General features: G+C 44.5%; 1 long non-coding RNA gene across 1 annotated transcript; it reads left to right on the top strand.

The window, feature by feature from the left end:
• The first annotated feature begins 4,110 nt into the window (after window positions 1-4,110).
• LOC132654720 (uncharacterized) lies at window positions 4,111-8,373 on the top strand. Its single transcript, XR_009592412.1, has 3 exons — window positions 4,111-4,400; window positions 4,493-4,693; window positions 4,856-8,373. It is a non-coding gene; the product is annotated as an uncharacterized LOC132654720 (long non-coding RNA).
• Window positions 8,374-9,075: the final 702 nt, after the last annotated feature.

The raw sequence follows: 9,075 nt of genomic DNA, 5'->3' as shown, positions 1-9,075 counted from the left end.
GATCGAGGTAGCGAAACAGAGGCTGAGACTCATAGCCAAACTTTGGGCAGTGTGCAAGAAATCTTATGAAAGAAGGGGAAGATAGAAAGATCTGGAGAGGACAGGAGTTCCAAAAGGAGACCAACAGAGCCATAAAAACTGAGCCTTGGGGGCCCTGAAGAGACTGATACCCCAACCAACGACAATGTATGGAGAGGACCTAAAACCCTGGTTCATAGACTCAGTCTCCAAGTGGGGTCCCTAGTAAGGGCAGCAGGGATTCTCTCTGGCATGAACTCAGTGGCAGGCTCTCTGATCACCTCCCCCTGGAGGGGGTGCAGTCTTGCCAGTCCACAGAGGAAGACAAAGCAGCCAGTCCTAATGAGACCTGATAGGCTAGGGTCAAATGGAAGGGGAGGAGGTCCTCCCCTATCAGTGGACTAGGGGAGGGGTATAGGGGGAGAAGAGGGAGGGGGTCACAGCCGGTACATAAATTGAATAAATCATAGTAAATGATGATAATAATTATATGCCTATACATATATACATATATACACACACACACACACACATATATATATATACATATATATATATATACACACACACCAGTGTTCCTTATTCTGTGAAGGGCTAGTTTCTATTTGTTCAGTTGGGTTTCTGACCTTGTAAATAAATAACTGGTAGGATTTCTTTTATGCAATGAGATTATTTAAATCCTTGTCTGCATCATGAAGGCCATTTTTTCTCTCAGCTGCCTATCAATATTTTGCCCTAAGAATATTATTTTCCTCAATGGAGTAAATGAGCATGTGTGTGTAGAAGTGCTCTAAAACTGGAATTTGTGTTTTATAATTAGTGCTAGGGGGTCGGAGCATAGAGGACAAAATGATATTTGTAAATCAGTTTTTTAAAAAAGACTGTTCACTAAACAAAAATTGTCCTTTTGGGCCATTTCCACAAGTATCCCTTTAAAAAGAGCTTTGTTATTTGTGTTTTGTTTTAAACCCAGGATTCTGCCCTAAAGGATTGGGTAGATCCATCGTGCTGTCATGGGTTATGTAATAAAGCGCTTTCATATTGGGGACAGGAAAGTAAACCTTTATACTCTTGTTGAGTGAAGACTTCACATACTACTCCTGCCCCTTGCTATCTACTTTCCTTCATATCATCCAGAATTCCTTGACTCCTCTGTATACACAACATATACCTCAAGCATGTTCTGGATCACAGTAAATCCTGCACTGGGCACACAGACTGAACACACAGGAAATGAAAACTACATTTCTTTTTATTCAGGAAAATTAGGTATTTTTCATATGATGTTTTTTTGATGTAAATCTTTTTTTTTTGTACCCATGTCCTTGAGTATCCTAGGCAAGCCCTTGATCACTAAATTAAGACCCCAGAATGATGAAGCCATTTGTTTTTAATGCTGTATGTTTTCAGTTGCCTTTCAAAAGCTTGAATGCTTTAAAAAAATTGTCCTGTTAAATTTTATAGCTGAGTTTGAAAGGATTATTCTGACCTGTTAAAAAATTGTTCCAAAATATGAATTCTCTATTTGCAGTATCTACAGACTTTGGGGTCTGTCTTTGCAAAGTGTGCTTTATCTTAATCACAGCTAGAAACACACACAGACACACACACACACACACACACAATGAGAGTCACGGGCCACTTCTGATTTGATAGTCACCCACTAGTTCACACTCCTTGGGAGCAGCTTTCCCCATCACATTATCTATCACAATATTCAGATGATAAGGTGAACATTGCTGGACTGGGAAGACGGTTCGGGCAGTAACGTGTTTGCTGCGCCGACATCAGGACCTGCGACGGGAAGGTGGGCATGGCGCTGCTGTCTTGTACTCCCTGGGGAGGGGTTGACAGTAGATTCCTGCTGCCCACTGGCCAGATGGCCTAGTCTACTTGATATAGACAGGCCCGTGAGAGACCCGTCTCAAAAGCAGGCGGATGGTGCCAGCGTTGTCTTCTGGTCCCTATACACATGCTCACGAACATGAGTTCTGACATATATGTGCGTCCACACACAGAAATGCACACACATTTGTGCACACGCACAAGCATGCCACCTGCCCCCCTCCCCAAATAAAACAAACCAGACAGGTGTTGCTAATGTGTTAGTGAACTCAGATACACTCTGTTTGTGTATTTTCTCTGATCTGCTATTTAGTGACCAGATGGGAAGGCGAGTGATGAGGGGGCAGTCAGAACTTAGAACTTCATTTTTTTTTTTCAAAATAAGAACCTTTGATCTTGTCACATCTTTTGACCTTCAGCCCAGACTCATGTACTTTTCCCTTGCAGAGATTACTGCCAGGATTTTTAGTTTCATATTTTCAGGCTTCATTGGATTTCAGTATAATATAGTAACGAGCAGTCAATTAACCTGTCTGGGCAGGAACCTGACTGTAAAATTTCTAGCTACCTCTGTGGTTCTCTGAACTCACATCCCTGATCTGTGATGCGTAGTTAGTATTAAGAGCTATCAAGTAAGCTGTGGTGAGGATTAAATGAACACTGCCTACCATGGAGCAGGCTCCCAGCAGTTTAGTTTTAATATTGGGAATGTCATTTGGGTGGACCTGATGTCTTGTTTTAGAACTTATTTCCCCAACTGTCTTCTCTTCAGCTCTCTGTAAACAGTTAATATAGGTCTTTTTTGAGTTTGAAGATTGTATGTTTGGTTTTTAAAAAGATGGGATTTTAGCAGTAGAGTTACACCAGTTGAAGGCGATAGATTTTAATCCAACAGCTTGGGTTTCTGATGGTGAGAAAGAACTTATTCTCTTCCATTAAAATTTCCTATTTCATGAATGTGTTGTGGAATCGAGCTTCTTCCCTTTGCTTTTGTCTGTTCTGAACTTAGTTTGCAAATGCAATTCATCACTTGTCTGGAAAACATTACCAGGGGGAGGGAGCAGCGAACATTTGGAAAGGTCAGTGCCCACAATCTGTGAGGCAAAAACTCTGGAAGATGATTTCCAAGGGCAGGAGCATCTGGGCGCCCTGTGTTTCTGTTGATTGGTTGGCACTGTATTTCAAGCTCCAGAGATGGGGAAGAGAGAGAGAGAGAGAGAGAGAGAGAGAGAGAGAGAGAGAGAGAGAGAGAGAATGCAAGGCTGGGGGCACTGAAGTCCTGTCAGAGAACTTGGGAGGCTCCTGGTTCTGAGGGTCACTATCATGTACTCCTATCCACAGCCCCTATGTTAAATTCAGTGCCTGGGATCTTGTGATTGCTTCTTACTAGATGGCCAAATGTTAATTAGCGTTCTTAGTTTGAAAAACCTTTTCTGTGTCAGATGTCTGGAATCCCTCCATTCTTGACAAGGTTCCTTCCATTCTTTGAATAAGCAAATGGCCTTGTCCATCGATCAGGTAGTTTAGTCTCCCAGGCACCATTCTTAAGGAAGGAGTAAGCTTGTGAAAGGGAAACCATGTCTGGAGAGTAGGGCGGTCGGTATAGTTTTTCATTTAGGACCATATTTACAGGTGAAGAGATCTCTGTTAGCTGCTCTCAATTCTGTGTCCAGTGCAAGTGGGAAGTCACAGCCGAGGGGCTAGGTGGGTGTACCTGACAGGAGTTACTAGGAGGAAATCCAGGAGTGGGGGTTTCTGGCTAAATCAGCTTACGGTTTTTGCCAATGGCATGCCGGGGTGCTCAGATACTGGTGGTGGAAGACAAGAGGGATGACCTGTGTGGATTCTCCCTGACTAAGCTGGATCCTCGTAAAAACTAAAGAGATGAAGAATGGAGCCTAGCGGAAAAGGAATCTGAGAGGGGAGCGTGCCTTGTCAAGTTCTGGAACGTTTCTTTGTCTCGGGATAGTTTTAATGACTTTTCCTTTTCCCGTTCTCACCGACGCATTTTATGAGGGTTTTGTGGAGTCTGACCACAAAGGAGGCCTATGCGGAAGATGGACTGATACAGCCCTCAAGAGATAAGACGATCAGAGACAACCTTTCCCCCCTACTTTCTTGTCTCTGGATGACCGTGTGTGGATGCTCTGAGCGTAAAGTTCAGGAGAAAGCCACGGAAAATAACATGCCTAAGTCTAGACAGCCACCGCGGTTCAAGGCAGTAGGCAGACCTAGGAGGAAGAAAAACAGCGACGGCTAAGCTCTAGCTTTCCCTGTTTGGGGGGAGGGAAAGAGAGGCTTAGGACTATGATTAAACAGAGCGATCAGCTCCTTCCTTATTCTGGAGAAGCAAAAGTTGTGCTCTTTTTCCTTCTGTCGTTTCCAGAGATTGTCTTCCAGGGCCCCACGAGAAGAAGCCGCCTGGCGTGTCCTTCCTGCACACAGAGGGGCCCAGGGAGCCCTTGCCTAAGCCTGCCTCGGGCTTGTCACCCCGGTTTCCTGAGATCCAGACCGCTCCTCCTCCCAGCCGTGCCTTGGTAAATAGGGGGTAGGGAGAGCTTCAGGTCTGCCCTCCAGACCCATCCTGCTCGGGGAATCCCACAGGCCGTTTTCTGTTCTCTCCCTGCAGCTCTCCAGAGACCATACATCATAGCGGCAACCCACCTTCGGAATGGGCTTTTGTCATTTTTCCGTGCTGGGATGGGAGCCAACCGTTGCCGCAAACCCTCTGAGCCTGAAGGAGCCGAACCAGCTGGTGATGTTCCTGGAGCGTTTGAAAGTGATATCCTATTTCACAGAAACCGAAGACAATGGTTTGATGTTTTAAAATGTAAGCCCTACCGTTTCTGGTTTTAATTTAATGGGAAGGGATTTCGTTAGGAAGGGAGGAAGATGAGCGACCCCCTTCCCCCTTCTCCTCAAAAGCCCGTACTGCTCAGTTTCCAGGTCCTCAAACGTTCACAGAACTCCGGCTTGCCTGTTCTTTGTTCAGGGTCCCAGCATCTGCGGTAAGCAAGCGAGGCAGGCAGCCTGGTTGAGGAAGAAAGGAAAGCCTGGAAAGCCTTAACTTAGGCTCCCAGCCACAGCTGCAAGAAAGCAGCCCCCAGCTTCTCACCCACATCTCATTTGGACATTTGATCAATGAATCCGTATTTTGTGCTCCTGAAACTGGGTCTTGCTTTGCGGTCCTGGTGAGCCTTAAACTCAGCAGCCTCCTACCTGAGCTCCCCCCTTCCCCATGTGCTGGGGTGACAGGCAGGGACACGATGGACATGTGTCCATCTCCTCATGTCCATCTCGTCGTTCGTATGTTCAAATGGGTAAGAATGCATGAGGAGAACCTTTCTATTTGTTCTACGAATTGAGCCGTAAAGTCGAGCATAGTGAACAAGACTGTCACCTCAGCATTCAGGAGGCTGATGCAAGAGAGCCTGTGGTTTTATAACAGGCTGGACTACACAGGGGGAAAAGAAGAAGAAGAAGAAGAAGAAGAAGAAGAAGAAGAAGAAGAAGAAGAAGAAGAAGAAGAAGAAGAAGAAGAAGAAGAAGAAGAAGAAGAAAAACCCAAACCACCAACTGGATCCTTTCCCCACGCTGATATGTCTTCTCGGAAAACACTGATGTAGTCTGCACTTCCTATCTTTCCTTGACTCACAAAAAGTCTCCTAAGACAGACAAAACAGTGTGATTCCACTTCCATTGTGCATTAGTGTCGAGTTACAACAGAAACACCGGCTTGGGTAGAGCCCCGACCTAGGCCGTTTATCACCTCTGCTCGTCTCTCCTCCCGGCAAGCCCAGCAGACTCTCTACGCGTACAGCACAATTCACAGAAAGCCACATGTGCGGAAGTCGCGGGGAGCTGTGCTTCTACACGTGAATGTCAAGCTGAGAAAGCAAGTTAGATTCTAAATGCCAATTAGGAAAATTAAGATTAAAAAAACAACAAGCCAAGCGTGGTGGTTTATGTTATAGTCTCAGCTATTCATTCAAATTGTTCCCAAGTTCAAGACCAGCCTTGGCCAAAAGTAAATGACTAGTGAGCGGTGGGTGGACCTTTGGTAGCGGGGCCTCAGAGCTCTGGGTTTGCTCTGGGTCTCCTGGCTTTTCTCACTTTGCCAAAGCTGTTCACACGCTTTCAGATAACCCAGTCACGGAATGTCATTTAAGTGTGTGCTCCAAGGAGTGCTTACAGAAGGGGATGGTACTATTTAACCAACACTTGCAGACGTGGGCTGTGTTAACTAGGCGATTCCGTATGATCTCAGTGTGAGGTGTACCCAGGACACTAATTCATAGTTGGAAGAGTTCAACCATGTTCAGAGAGCCCTTGATGAGTTCTGGCATTATCAGACACCAAGTTTGGAAACTTTATCCTGGGAAGCATTTTAAAATAATGTTTTTTTAAATTTTATTCTATAAATTCTGTACGTTTGTATACTTCGATTATATTCATTCATTATGACTCCTTCACACTTTCCCTGGTGCCCCTCCCCCATCTCTCTTGTGGCTTCATGGCCTCTCTTTTCCTTTTGTTATTAATAACCATCTAAGGGCTGGAGGGACGGCTCAGCAGTTAAGAGCACTGCGCTTTTCCAGTCCTGAGTTCAATTCCCAGCAACCACATGGTGGCTCACAACCATCTACCCTGGGATCTGATACCCTCCTCTGTCATGCAGGTGGAGCACTGAATGATAGGTGCAGCATACAGATAGAGCACTCATATCCAGAAAAAATATGTCTTTAAAAAATTACCACCCAAGTCCAGTTATTGTTGCCTGTATGTGTATGGCTGGGGACATTTTCTGGGTCGTGAGCAACCTACCAACTCCTAGGCTCTGAGAGGAGAGTGACTCTTTTTCCCCCAGTATCCATTCACCTGCCCAAACTACCTTTGCCAAAGGTGGGACCCCTTCCCCACTCATGTTAGAATTTTCATTGGCTTCAAAAGTAGTATTTATTTATTTTTGTGGAGCTAGAGACTGAGGGCCATACATCTAAGCAAGTGCTCCACCACAGATCTAACCCTAGCCAGCAGATTACCATTTTTTTGGAAAACATTAAATAGAGATTATAAATGTCACTTAGGTTTATGTTACATGTGTATTCATAGGAACTCGCATGCAGCAGGTTAAAATCCTGATTAGTAGGTATGATTTAAAGCCAATGGCTTTGAAGAGGCAATTCTATCAATTTCGGCTGAGCCTAGGACCCAACAAATGTGCCTCAAAGTAGTGTGGGCGCTCTATGAATGGAGATGTCTAGGTGCTTCCATAATAATAGGGTAGACTGTCTTTCGTCTCTTCATACCTGGCCTTGCTCTCAGTATGAAAAATTACTCTTTTAAAAATATAATTCCTTGTCAGCCACTAACTTTGTTTACCTAGTATACTGATGTCTGGGTAAAAACCCTCTTTGGGCCTCAGTCCCACCATTGATTTTAATTCTCCTTTTGAGATATTGTTTCTGCATCCCACATCTTCTGTAGTACAGGAACTCCCCTAGCAATTGGCTGATGTTCTCTGTGGACACAGCCTGATATGTAGTTTCTAATAGGGAAAGGTGAGCATGACCTTGGGGTGATGACTTCATTTAGGTTCTTAGTTGTAGCTTTTCTTGTTTACTTCTGAATTCAAATACTATATGTGTTAAATAGATAAACAACATATATGTTTACTTATGCTTTCTTTTTGATTACAAATACACTAAAAGTCATTAGGAAAAGCTGATACACACAGGACATCAGAGCACAGCATTCTTAGAACTGAGTGGGTGTTAGCTTTGGCTCCTCTGTGTTGTTTTCAGCTCTGAGAATCTTCCTGTATAGCTGGGGTAACAGGGCCACCTTGCCCTTGGACTGTTAGACCCTGAGTTCTCAGGTTGATCCGGCGTTAGACCCTGAGTTCTCAGGTTGATCTGGCTCCTGACTCTGGTTTGCAGTCTGTATTTCACCAGAATGCTGTCTGTCTCTTCGATGTTTTGGTGCCAGCCAAAGAAATGACTTTTTCTGTTCTAGTCATCACCCATTCCTCATGTTCTGACCCCCTGTGCCCTCTCTTCTCATTTGCTTCTAACCTTTCACTTGACAAATGACTTCTTTCTTACTCTCCAAGTCTCCTTTAAGAGCCCTTTTTCTCATGAGCAGTAGTGCTGATAGAATCTTTCCCCTTTCTAACTTAGTTTTTGGTTTTCATATCATATGTCTCATTTCTCAGATGTTCCGGGGTTCATTACAACAATCAACAAACAAAATAATTACTCTTGTAAAAAAGTAACAAAATGCCTTACTGAGACTAGAGACTAGAATCTCAAAGCACTAAGCTTAGATTCTGTGCTCTTCCTTCAAATAAAAATGCCTCTCACTGCTCCCCTAACGAAAAACCAAGATCTGAGCAGGACATTTTGTGTAATCTTGTATAATACATTGTACTCACTCATGGCCATTCATCTGATTCATTCTGAGTTTGTTCTGGGAGCACATCAGATTGGAGTCTTTAAACATTTTCCGTCCTATGAGCATGAATCAATAAAATGTTTTTCAATCTTTTTTTTTTTTTTTTTTTTTTTTTGCCACCATGTCATTGAGTGTTCTTCCCCACAGTCATCATGTTTTCCAAAGCACTCTGCGTTTTGCTTCTGTTGTTGGATCTTCTCTCCTCCCTGTCACAGCAGTGTGTAAGTTCTATAGGGCAGGGCTATTTGTTCACTATAGCAGCCTATGCTCTGCCTAGTTCCCTCCAACCGTGGCTGGTACGTAGTGGGCGAATGGGTGAACGATGAAGCTCCAGAATGAAAGCAAGTAAGGTAATCCTGTCACTACCATAAAACAGATTCAAGAGTCAGCTTGCCTCGGGGTCAGGGGACTTGGTCAAGGTCTCCACATTCAGGGTGCCCCTGTCTGCCGGAAGCCACTAAGCTCTACAGCTGCTGAAAAGATGCTGTGATGTACATAGCCCATGGGACTCCTGTGGAGTTCACGTTATGACTTTGTCTGTAGACGCAGATGTCTGCTGAAAAACATGTTTTAAGACTCCAGTGTATGCAAATTGCTTTTTAGATCCTTTAGTCAAATGACAGCCATGAACAACTGGAGCACATGCTCTGTGCATTAAAACAGTGTCTGCCTGCATGCCCAGGCCTCACGGGCCTGTCAGCACTTCCCTCCTCTGCTCATCCCAGAGCTCCCCAGTGGCGCCTGTTCCTGGGAACTTGG

This window comes from Meriones unguiculatus, chromosome 6 (genome assembly GCF_030254825.1).
Source record: "Meriones unguiculatus strain TT.TT164.6M chromosome 6, Bangor_MerUng_6.1, whole genome shotgun sequence".
Classification (NCBI taxonomy): domain Eukaryota; kingdom Metazoa; phylum Chordata; class Mammalia; order Rodentia; family Muridae; genus Meriones; species Meriones unguiculatus.
Note: the sequence above shows the minus strand (reverse complement) of the source record. Positions and strands in the feature narration are given on the sequence as shown.